Below are 13,303 nucleotides of genomic sequence, written 5' to 3'. Positions count from 1 at the left end.
AATTATCCGCTCATCATATTTCAGTTTATGATTGTTCCTTTTTATTATTCCCAATCTGAAGACATTTTCATTCCTGTAGATTTAATTTCCTTCCTTTTGGTCTTGGTTAAGAAATCAGTAACTCAGGAGTTATCTTAGCTCAACATAATTGATAACTGTTATCTTTGCTAATTGGACTGAACTTCAATAATCCCAACCTTTTCTTAGGAAATAAATAGGATTCGAAGGTCAACTAATTTATCCCTTAACTTTCCTTTGCTTTAGCAAAGGTTAACTAAGTGGAATTAAGATTCAACTTTCATTATTATTGCTAAGAATAACAAAGTCTGGACTTCCAATTTCTCATACCTTGCCAAAAGTTTGCTTTACAGTATTTATTTATTTTAATTGTCATTTAAATTATTTGCCATATTTATTCCTTATTTCCAAAACCCCCAATTTTATCTTTTTCATAGCCAATAATAAGAACATACCTCCCTGCAATTCCTTGAGAAGATGACCCGATGTTTAAATACTCGGTTATCAATTTTAAAAGGGGTTTGTTACTTGTGACAACCAAAATGTTTGTATGAAAGGACTCTTGTTGGTTTAGAAGCTATACTTGCAACGGAAATTTATTCTGAATTCTAGACCACGCAAAAGTTCTAACGTCAAAATGGCACCGTTGCGGGGGAATTGCAAACGTGTGCCTTATTATTGGTTATTGTAAATATTTATTTAAATATATATATATATATTTTCTTTCACTTGTTTATTTGTTTTCTCTCTTCCCCCTTATTTCTGATATCTATTATGAATTCTCACCCCTCTCGCTTTGAGTTTAGTTCTAACTTTGTTGAAAGAAATAGAAACCACAGCAGGAATATGCATCAAGGTCAGACCAATCAAGGATGGATGGAGTCAAGAGGATCTAATCAACCCTTTAGGCAACAACACCCTCCAAGATATCATGGACAACAACCATTCTACAATGCATACCCAGCTGAAAGATATGGTGGACAGCCTTGTAACTACCAACAAGCCCCACCCCGTGCCTATAGACCATCCTCTCAACATAACCTCGAACCACCACACTCACAAGCTTCTTTTCACCATTTGCCACCATACGATCCTTATTCGCCCCAACACTAATCCAATTACTCCCAGGAACTACCACTCCCCCGTACACCATACCCATATCCATCAAAGCCAGAATCACAGGTTCGCCTTGAAGAATCAATGAAACAATTTGCTACAACCCTTCATCAACTGGAGCAAGCAATAGTGGAGGAGTTAAAGCAATTATCTTCCAGACGTTCAGCTCCTCAACAGACCCCCATGGCTTTATGTGGAGAATTCAATGAAGAACACAGTACAAAGAAGATACTAGAAGCTCCAGTGAACAGCATAGAGCATAACTTCGTACTAGAACAAATAGAGGAAGCTGTCATTGCAAAAGAAGAAGAGTTGGTTGAAGATTCAGGAGATGCCGAACCGCCACTTGAATCCAGAGTTGTGGAGAACTCCGTCAAGGATGTTACAATTGACGCTGAGGAGGATTTTGCACCGCCTCCACTGCGATTATCTTATGAAGAACTGAACGGAATAACCCAGGACACAGGCTTCCTTGATGATGATGATCACGAGTCCTGTTCTCTTAGTGACGACCTTGCATCCGCAAGTAATTTCTCTGAGACAGAAGAATCTTCCCTGAGTGAACATGAAGATGATGCTGAGGTATATTTTTCTCAACCTCCAATATATGACTCGAGCGATGATGAGGGAGAAATTGAAGACTCTGATCAAGATATGGTTGAAGTGGAAGAATTCACAGAAGATTATAAGGGAGTAGAACTTATAGAACCACTGGAAATACCTATCCCAAGGCCATTACCGCCCAACACAAACTACAAGTGGGTAACACCTTTGCCTTTTATCTTTATTTTTCCACTTGAATATGGTTTACTTAAAACAGATGGCCAGCTTAGAGCTCTCTGCGGTTTTAAGAGGAAAAGGGATATGACTCGCACTCAGCGCTGGTATGCAAGATTCAATACGGGTTCGCACTTCAACTTGAGGTGCAAGAATTGGTGTCAAGCTCAATTTAAAGGATCTCGGAAGTCGTTTGGTCACTGCAGTGAGAATTGGATTACTCCTCACCCGATTGGACCAATGTAGATCAAGACAAAGACGGGTGTAGAAGAAAAGTTTGGGATTCTGGAGTCTATTCTGACATTCAATACTCCGGGGGCCTACAAGCCTGTTTGAACTCACACAAGGGCTTTACGTACTTTGTTTGGGACCCCGGAGGATGCTGGCATTCCAAACACTGGTGGAGATTTCTAGATGAATTCAAAAATAAGCCACCATAGCAGGAAGCTCAACCAATGTCCAACTTAAGGACTTTAACCAAAAGTGCTAGGTGGGAGACAACCCACCATGATATGATCGCTCTTGTTTCCATTTTATTTCGTTTTATTTATTTTATATTATTTTATTCCTATTGAACCTGGATGCCATTCATAACATTTTCATTTAGCACTGCATACTGCATAATTGCATTTCGCATTAAAAAAAAGAGGCACGCATGCGACGCGGCAGCGTCGCTGACACGTCCGCGTCGCATGTGCGTTGTGAAGAAGAGAAATCGAACAGAGAGTCACGCGAGAGCGTGGCTGGAGGCGTGCCCGTGGCATAAATCGTCCCACGCAACCGCGTCGCTGACGCGTCCGCGTCGAGTGGGAACACTGGCCTCCCACGCGACCGCGTCACTCACGCGGCCGCGTGCCTTGGAATTCGACGTAGAAAAGGTGCACGACCGAAAGTTGTGCTAGAGTGGTGTTGCATTGGTGTTAAACGTACAATTCTTCCCATGCGGCCGTGTGACCGACACGACCACGTCATATCCTCATAATGGCCACTCACACGACCGCATGCCCCACGCGATCGCGTCACCCAATATTTGGCAATTAATGATTTTGAACAGAGAGATGTGCGAGCGTGAGGCTACCCTCGCGCCAGTGGCATAAAACGGGTCACGTGACCGCGTGACCGACGCGACCGCGTGACCGACGCGACCGCGTGACCGACGCGACCGCGTCAATCTGTATAAGTGTAAGTCACGCGACCGCGTGCCCCACGCGTCCGCGTCACGTGCGCCGCACAGCTTATCCTAATTTGCCAAATATCTTATCTTTTCTTCCCCAATCCTAATTTTTCCTCCCTCCTTTCTTACTTACTTCTTCTTCCCTTCTTTCCCTTCTCATTCTTCTTATCTTTCATTTCCTTTTACTTAATTGCATACTTTCATTCATTGCATTATTTTCAGTGGTGTTGAAATTTTATTTGGGTCATTGTTTTTTCTATATTTTGTGGATTATTTGACAATTATATATCATTTTTTAAAGCGTGCTTGCATGTTCAATTTAATACTTTTCATACCTTATTTAATATGCATGCTTTATGTTTATGAAAAAGCCCATATGGCATCATACAATTTTCTACATTATTCTATTCTATTATTCAATGCTTGCTTTTCACAAATTTCCTTTACTATTTTATTAATTAAATATAATTGTTAATACAAACGTTATTGTTAGTTTCTCACGACTAACAATACATTAAAGCTTTTGATGCTTGATCTATGCTACTCATGCCCTTACCGGCATACTAATAAACATCTTGCATCCAATACTCCCCATGCCTTGCTATATTTCCATTGATGAACTGATCACATGGAATCGCGACCATGTCTTTCATTCACTATTTTTTTACTTGGCATGATTATCACTCGTACCGCCCTCCTCTTTGCTCCATCCCTTTGACTTCATGTCCCTTTCTCTTCTCCCTTTTTCAGGCTGGCCACCAGAACGGGTAAAGAGAAAGCTTCTACAACGAGCAACAGCTAAGGAACCACAACACTCACCCACCTGTACATCTCAGCATGCACCGAGGACGGTGCAATCTTTAAGTGTGGGGAGGTCGATACCGATCTCCACGGGTTAGTTAGTCCCTTCTCAACACCAATTTTTGTTTTTCATTGTTGCATTTGCATGTTTGATTGCATGTTTGTTTTTTGTGCATATTTTACTACTTGGTTAAAGTAATATTTTCTTTTTCAAGAAATTTTTATAGTATTTCACTAATTTGAATAAAACTTTTTGAAAAACTTGTTTGAAGAAATATTATTTTGGAATATAGTTTAGAGCTCGAACACACAAAACCAGTGAGATTTTAAGCCTATTTGATTGGTTGCATTTTATCAACCAATATTTTATTTTTGGTGTGTGTTTTTCTCTCTAAAATTGTGATCTTTGCCTTGCTTAATTCTATATTTCCATTATTTGATGTATGCATGCACTTATATGATTGAGGCTTTGTTTCACTGAGCTTACATACCCTTATGGCCTTACCTTTTATTATCCTTTGCAAACCCATATTGAGCCTATTTTACCCCCTTGTTCTTTACTTTAGCTCATCACTAACTCTAAGCGGAAAACAACAATGTCCCTAATTTGAATCCTTGATTAGCTTAGACTAGTGAGAATGCTCATGAATTAAGTGTGGGGAAAAGTGTGTTTGGAAATGTTTGGTTTGGGAATTGAGTATGTTAGACTTTGTGTGAAAATATGAAAAATGTTAAGAACATGTTTATGCATTCAAAACCTTAATCATATGCATTGAGAAGAATAAAAAAAAGCAAGTAATAAAAGGGGACAAAATGCCCCAAAATAAATAAGTGAAATCAATGCATATGAGTTGTATTCAAAACTTGGAATGCATAAATATGTAGTAAACACAGTTGATGGGAAGTTAGATTTTGTATTTTAATTAAATGGATTGTCTTAAGTTAGGTGGAAAGTTTATGTTAATTAAGGATTCAAACTTTAGTCCACTTGGCCAAATACAATCTTACCTTGACCCTAACCCCATTACAACCCTTAAAAGACCTTTTGATTTGTGTATTGGTGCATTAAATTTTTGTTGATTGTTAGATGAAGAGCAAGCTAGAGAAAGCAAGATTAGTAGATAATTGAGAGAATTGACCCTAGACACTTGAGAGTTAGAATGATATACACTACTAGTAAGGATTCAGTGCTTAATTCTATGTTCCCTACTTTTATGAGCTATTTTCTTCTTGCAAGTTATTTATATTGTATTTTGTGACTTGAATTAGTAAAATCCAGTTCATATTTATTCTTGAAAGATTTATTTACTTTTTCACCAAGTAGGTAGAATCATTTTAGCATGTAGTTGCATTCACATTCATAGGTTGCATTGCATGAGTCTTGCCTTTCCCTACTCATTTATTTGGTCTCCTTGAGTTTAGCATGAGGACATGCTAATGTTTAAGTGTGGGGAGGTTGATAAACCATTATTTTATGGTTTACAATGTGTTTAATTGTGTGGTTTTATCATGGTCTTTACCCACTTATTCATATAATTAGCATGCATTTATATTTCCTTCCTAAAATTATTACATGATTGAAAACATGCTTCTTTGGTATTAATTTAGCTAATCTTAATCATCTCTTATTACCATTCGATGCCTTGATCTGTGTGTTAAGTGTTTCAGGCTTCATAGGGCAGGAATGGCTTAGAGAATGAAGAAGAAGTGTGCAAAGATGGAAGGAATACAAGGAATTGAGGAGATGACCAGCGAAAAGTCACGCGGTCGCATGGCTCACGCGACCGCGTGAAATAGAAGAAATCAGAGTGACGCGATCGCATGGCTCACACGACCGCGCGGATTGAAAAAGCACAAGTGATGCGATCGCGTCCGCATGGATGATGCGATCGCGTGACGTGCGCGATATGCAGAATTACAAAAGTCGCTGGCAGAGATTCTGGGCCGCATTTCAACCCAGTTTTCGGCCCAAAAACACAGATTGAAGTCAGGAATGCATCCATTCAGGGAGTATCCGAATTTTCAGTCACTTTCCATGATTTAGGTTTAGTTTGGCCCTCTCTCTTTAGAATTTAGGATTTAGGACTTCTCTTAGTTTTAGGAGTAACTCTCGACCCCAGGTTCAATATTCCTTTTACTATTTAATTTCTTTTCTATTTTTGTTTACTCTGAAGCTTTTATTGTGTTTGATTGATGTTGCCTAATTGGCTGTTGATATTGTCCATGTTAGAATTGACATTTTTATTTAATGATATTTGAGGTATTTCAGTTTATGATTGTTCCTTTTTATTATTCCCAATCTGAAGACATTTTCATTCCTGTAGATTTAATTTCCTTCCTTTTTGGTCTTGGTTAAGAAATCAGTAACTCAGGAGTTATCTTAGCTCAACATAATTGATAACTGTTATCTTTGCTAATTGGACTGAACTTCAATAATCCCAACCTTTTCTTAGGAAATAAATAGGATTCGAAGGTCAACTAATTTATCCCTTAACTTTCCTTTGCTTTAGCAAAGGTTAACTAAGTGGAATTAAGATTCAACTTTCATTATTATTGCTAAGAATAACAAAGTCTGGACTCCCAATTTCTCATACCTTGCCAAAAGTTTACTTTACAGTATTTATTTATTTTAATTGTCATTTAAATTATTTGCCATATTTATTCCTTATTTCCAAAACCCCCAATTTTATCTTTTTCATAGCCAATAATAAGAACATACCTCTCTGTAATTCCTTGAGAAGACGACCCGAGGTTTAAATACTCGGTTATCAATTTTAAAAGGGGTTTGTTACTTGTGACAACCAAAACGTTTGTATGAAAAGACTCTTGTTGGTTTAGAAGCTATACTTGCAACATGAATTTATTCTGAATTCTAGACCACGCAAAAGTTCTAACGTCATTGACAAAAAGAAACATCATTATTAAGAAATCTAAAAATCTAAAAATCATAGAAATTAAAAAAATTCAATTCAAACATTCAAACAACACAAATTATCCTACAAATAACACAAGTATCTCATACATAACATAACCATCAAATATTTAATTACACATAAGAGTCTTTGCGTAAGTAAATAACATAAACATAAATAAAATGATTTAATTTCATGTCTCCATGAGCGTTCCATTTATTGCAATAGCACCATCACTAGTCTATGACCTTAGATACAACATCATCATCATCATCATTATTTGCAGTTTGATAATCAGGTTTTTCACCTAAAAATCAAAGATAATAAATTTATTTATTAATCAATCTATATATAAATTTAACATTACCATAAACAAATAGAAAAGATAAATCATAAATAACCTCTTTGACGATATGCTGCCCACAACCAGTTTTGATTACACATAAGAGCTTTCATAGTATCTTCACGAAGACTACCACAATGAGAAGTAATTACTCGACCACTTGTACTAAAAGAAGATTCAGAAGCAACAGTAGACACGAGGATAGAAAATATATCTCTCACAATTCTTTAAAGTGTTAGAAATCTAAGCCCATTCACTTTCCACCAAGCTAAAATATCAAAGCTGGCACAAAAAGGATGAACATCTTTCTCTATGTAATGATCAAATTCAGTCTTTATAAATGAACCATTTTTCCTCTTCTTTTGTCTAATATACAATTGGTAAGCAGTAGCATCATCTTGCTCTACATTCATCTGTAGTTCTTGTACTGTAGAATCCTCAAATGCATTACTTGAATTAGATGGATTCTGTTGGTACTCATGAAACAAGTCATAGCATATCTGTTTGATCCTCTCAATCTTACTTGAGCACCTATCTTGATTTTGATATAACATTGAGAATTTATACTCAAGCCTAGCAAGCTTATACCTAGGATCTAGAATGACAGCAACACCCATCATGCCATGAATTTCTTCCCAATACTTATCAAATTTTACCCTCATACTACATACCATATTACTAATCAGTGGATTTGGAGAAGCAGACTATTTTTTCAAGGCAACATTTATATCACATACTTTGTTAAAATAAATGTTGGCTGTTGGAACTTGAGTACCAGAAAATAATTGCCACATCATAAAACAATTTTAATTTACCACAAATTTCTTTAGCAAGGTCCTACTCCTCATTGTTTGGCAAACTTTTGTAGTTATGATCCTTCTGTCTTAATCGAGGAAACACATTTCGATACAACCATGCAGTCTTTAACATCACATATGTGGAGTTCCGTATAGTTAGACAATCAAGAACTAATTTTTTTGTAAATTGAACATTTGACTTACTACACCAACTCACAAAGGTTTCATGTCTTTTAGGGGTTGAAGTCCAATACACCACACTACCATGAATTTTTTTCACACTTTTCTTAACCAAATTTAGACCATCTTTCATAATTAGGTTCAAGATATAAGCACAACAATGCATATGCAACATGGAGCCCCCCAACAACAAATATTTTGAATCTAAGCCCCCCAACAACTCATCAACCATAGCATCATTAGTAGAGCAATTATCCAATGTAATAGTTGACAATTTTCTATCTATATTCCACTCTAACAAAACTTTCATTAATGCATTCGAGAGCACTTCACTCATATGAGGAGCGAGAACATAAGTAAAATTGAAAATCGTTCAAGAAAATATTTCAATTATTATCTAAAAGATAAATTAATTTCAAGTAAAAAATATTAAAAGTCATATCAATTACTAGAAATATAATTTAGAAGATTACCTTAATATGCGCATTTGAAAAATCCATAAACTATCAATGTAGTGTGTCGTGACAACCATGTATCCGTTTTCTTGGTTGGAAGTCCACATGTCGGTTGTAACTGCTACTCGACTATCATTTCTATCCATTAGCTTAGTCATGTTGAGCTAGGCACCTTAATGGTTTGTTGCATTGTTGCATATACTTCCTTCATTCCAACATGTTCCACAAAAGATAAAAGGTATTCATGCATACATATGGCCTTGCAATACACCTTCTTGGTAAGATGGATCAAATACAAAATCGTCCACAGCACTCCTTGCATGTTTAGACAATGAATCAGCTATTGTTGATTGCCTAGAGTTTGCTAATTTGGTCCTTTTACAATAATGGAGCACATGATTCTTTAAATTTTTAGTTCCGTTTCTTGCATTGGCTCCAAGAACAGATTTGCAATGGTTGCATTTTGCCTTCCACTCTTTTTCTTCATGAAATCGACTAAAATATTACCAATAAACACTCTCCAAGCTCGATTTGTTGCTATTTTTAATCAAAGCGGACTCATCTAGAATAAAATTAGCAGTTGCTTCCACCGGGGATTCTTGTTGTTGTTCTTCTGCAGGCACATCTTGTGCCACTACATCCATGTTGGTACTTGACATTTCGAAGTGAATTCCCTACAAATATATATAAATGTAACATGTTTAAATACAATTTGTACAAATATACAAATTATAACCAGTCAAAATAAAATCAAATAACACAATCAAATCACACACACATACATATAAAAAAAAGAGAAAAGAAAAAAAGAAAATAATCATCCTGTCATAGCTAGTAAAAAATTCTATTTTTTAGTCATAGGATTTCAACTTCACTCTTTTTGGAAAGGTACAAGAAATTAAGAATTATTATTGTAAAAATGAGTCAAAATTAATTAAACAAGTATTACTGAGTAAAAAATGGATAAACAATCAGCGTTTAAGTATTAATGAGAGACAAAATTTAGCAAATAAAAACACTGTTGTATGATAGTTGGTGAATTATATAGGTTATCTTTCCATTAAAATTTTTAAATAATTTTCTAAATGAGCATATTACCCAGAAGAGCATATTTCCCAAAAATGAATACTAAACGAGGAAAGAAACTTTTCCATTTTTCTTAAACTTTTGAAGCTAAGTATAATTAACAAGCATTGAAATATCAGCCTGAAAACAATGCAGAGACAAGCATTCAGAGTCAGTTCCATGAAACATAATGAACTATTGCCAAATATCCTTATATCATCACCTTCCCCAAATATCCTCACCGATGTATGTTAATTAACCTAAGAAATGACCAAATCAGAACTAATGAACTATGACCAAATTTATCAAATACATACGCGTACTGTACACACACACACATACATATCTAATTAAAATGAAATTAAAACACACAAACACAAACGTGCACTGCGCACACACAAATACATATCTAATTAAAATAACATTAAATAATAATTGAGTTTCAATTTTGAAGGCAGATACATACTTTGAGAGTTTTAGCACGAGGAGCAGTGCTGAACAGAGGAATGACCGAACGAAGCACAGGGTAGGGCAGTGAACAGGGGAACAACGCGGGGAAGTTGAACAGAGAACGGGCTTCGCAAACAAGCTAGCAACGAGGGTGAGGGGAGACTGCAACATTGTTGACGACGCGGGTAATGTGAGTAGCACCGGCGACATAGTCAGAGTGTGGAGATATTTGGATTTGAGATTTGGGAGAAGAGGATTAGGGTTCTTGTGCCGCTGAGGGAGTGGCTGTGAAATAAAGGGCTGTAATCTGAATGATTGAGGCCTCTAGGTTGTTAAAAGTTGTATTTATGTTTCATTAAATGAAAAATACGTTTTATAAAAATAAATGTGTTAACATTATAGATTTATAAATATGCTTCAGTGGCAAAAAGCCTTTTGCACATGCTGAAGGTCCTTGATTCAACTCCCATATATGTAACATTTTTAAACATATAACACATATATAAGAGGGGTGTGGGTAGGGCGGGTAGGGTTGAAGTTCAACCCGCACCCTACCCGCTCCGCGCCCAACCCTACCAGCAGCGGATCGGGTTGGCAACCCTACCCAATCGGGTTAGATCGGATTGGGTACCCGCGGGTAGGGTCCATGTTGGTGCTGTTATGTGGTGTATGATAGCAGATTCTATATCCTAGAAACTTCTTAATATTTATCTCTCTCATTTTAAACCCATGATTATTATTTTATTTTAGACTATGGTTTTTGCATGCTTTATTTTTCTCATCTTATTAGACTAAACATATTTGTGTTTAAATAAATCAAGTTAGATTAGTGTACTAGTTAGTTCGCCAATCCGCTTAAATAAGTGTTGGGATTCGAGTCTCGACTTGTGCATGCAGCAATCTGTTGGTCAGCGATAAATCTTTAAATGGAGCTCATTACCGCGACAGATTAGTCCTTAGTCTGGCAAACTGAAAAATATTGTGAAAAATAAAAAAACATTTGTGTTCAAATAAAATAGAGCCAAATTTGACTCAAATTGACTGGATCCAAGTGTTGTTTTTTCAGATGGACCAGGCCATGAGCATGATCTATATCCTAACTATCATCTTGGGGCCATACCAGTGTTTTTGTCCAAGTTCGTAAAGTATTTTGGGATTTCTTGGAGTTTTGGTATCATCTTTATGGCCTAGGCCCATCCCACCTAATTACTATTCTTGGGTTGTAGTTCTTGTTAGAAGATAAAAGATTCAAGTTCAAAGATAAAGATAAAAGATTGATTTTTTTTTGTTTTGCATGAGATAAAATTAGTTTTGAAAATTAAATTTAAATTGATTTATTTGATTTGCTGAAAATACGTTTAAATCGAAAAAAAATTAGCTTCCAATTTTGTTGCAATAAATATTGTTTATGCTAACTTTATATTAGTTTGTTACATGAGCTAGATAAGATCAAATCAATTTTAAAATTTAAATTTAAATTAAATATTGTGATGTTATTGAATTTTGAATTGGATTAGATTGGATTTTAACATGATTAAAAATAAACTCTCAAAAATTCTTTACGAAATTAACTAGAAATTGAGTATTTTGTGAAAATTGAGTGATTAGAGTGGTGAGGAAGCAAGACTACAATGGCTTGGGGTAGTATTAAGCTATATCCACTTGTCCTTTTTGTTTGTTTTCTGTTACTTAGGAGATTTTTATTTTTGTTCTTGTTCATGTGCTTTGCAGAAAATCAACCATAGAATTGGTCACTAAATGCTATGCATGAAATCACAAGGATTTTATCATCCACTACAAAGGCACAAAACTTCTACAAGCTTGTGTTGCTTCCAAGAGTGAGAGATTATATCAGCAAAAATCAAAAGCTGCATTATCTTTTATTTCGATCACTCGCAAGGGCATCACTCGTACCTCAAGCATTCTTCGATGGAATTGTGTTTCCACTCTGTGAGGTATATATAGAATTTAATTTTGACGTATTATCAATGTATAACCACTTTACACGTGCATCCAATCACATAATGTCATATTAGCAAAAATAACTATCTTGTGAATGATAATCCAAGAGAATGGTTATGATTGTAGGACTGTGTAGAACAGTTATATGTATAGTCACTTATTCTGACCCTTAATTTTGTTGTTCTAATAAGTTAATCATACATTATATTTGTTCATGTTTATTTTACTAGGCTCTATTGTTCAGGTGATTTCAGTTAATTCTAATTGATGGTATAGACTTTGGTGCAGTGTAAAACATTATTTGATTTCAAATATGTTCAGCCAAACATGTCAAATCATCTAAGGGTTTAGAATATCATATATGTCTTCATGAAAATAACCAATTTCTTAAATGACAAGTGCATCTTATACATGTGTGTGTGTTTATCTAATATAAGAAATTAGAAGGACTAAACAAACAAGATTGTTGGTGCTCTAAACAACTTATACTTGTAATATGCAGTGAGGAACTTGCACTGTGAAGGAAGCTGTATATGTTGGATCCATTTTAGAAGGGGTCTTTGTTCCTCCACCTGTTTCTAGGTATGTTAGCTGAGGCAATCTTCGAATATAAATATAAAATTATTATGTGTACACCAAAATCAGTTAAAGTGTAACTGTGTATAAATACATATATTATTTTACTTGTATTTTGTATTACAACATCTATTTCATATTAGTAGCTGATTTTTGTGTACACTTCGAATGGTTGAATAAATGTATTAATAGCAATATTGGCTCAACTCAAACTTGTCAATTTGTTTACAGCTTTGCGTTATTGAAGCTGGCAAGCATGAAATATTTTGGCACTATAAGGTAGTTTTTTTTTGTTTATTGAAGTATAATATGTACAAAGCTGATAAGGAGACAACATATATTGTAACGGTAATGTTAGGAAGACAAAAAAAAAAAAACCAAAACTTACCTTATTTAGCATTCATTAATTATTACAACAATTAATGAATGATAATTAAGACAAGTTCTGGCTGTTTTTGGTTAATTTATTTTGATGACCAAACATTTTTGATATTATCAAGCATAGTTAATAATCTAATAATTGTCTACTATGAACGTACATACATACTCAAAAGAGGTGGCATAACTTAAAATGCAATTTGTTAAAATGTTATATTTGAGAACTAATTGTGATAATAACTGTAGGTATTTCATGAAGATTTTGTTGGAAAAAGAACCTAATCTGCCTGATCCTAATC

Source organism: Arachis hypogaea, chromosome 6 (assembly GCF_003086295.3).
Source record: "Arachis hypogaea cultivar Tifrunner chromosome 6, arahy.Tifrunner.gnm2.J5K5, whole genome shotgun sequence".
Classification (NCBI taxonomy): Eukaryota; Viridiplantae; Streptophyta; class Magnoliopsida; order Fabales; family Fabaceae; genus Arachis; species Arachis hypogaea.
This window is presented reverse-complemented; position numbering follows the sequence as displayed.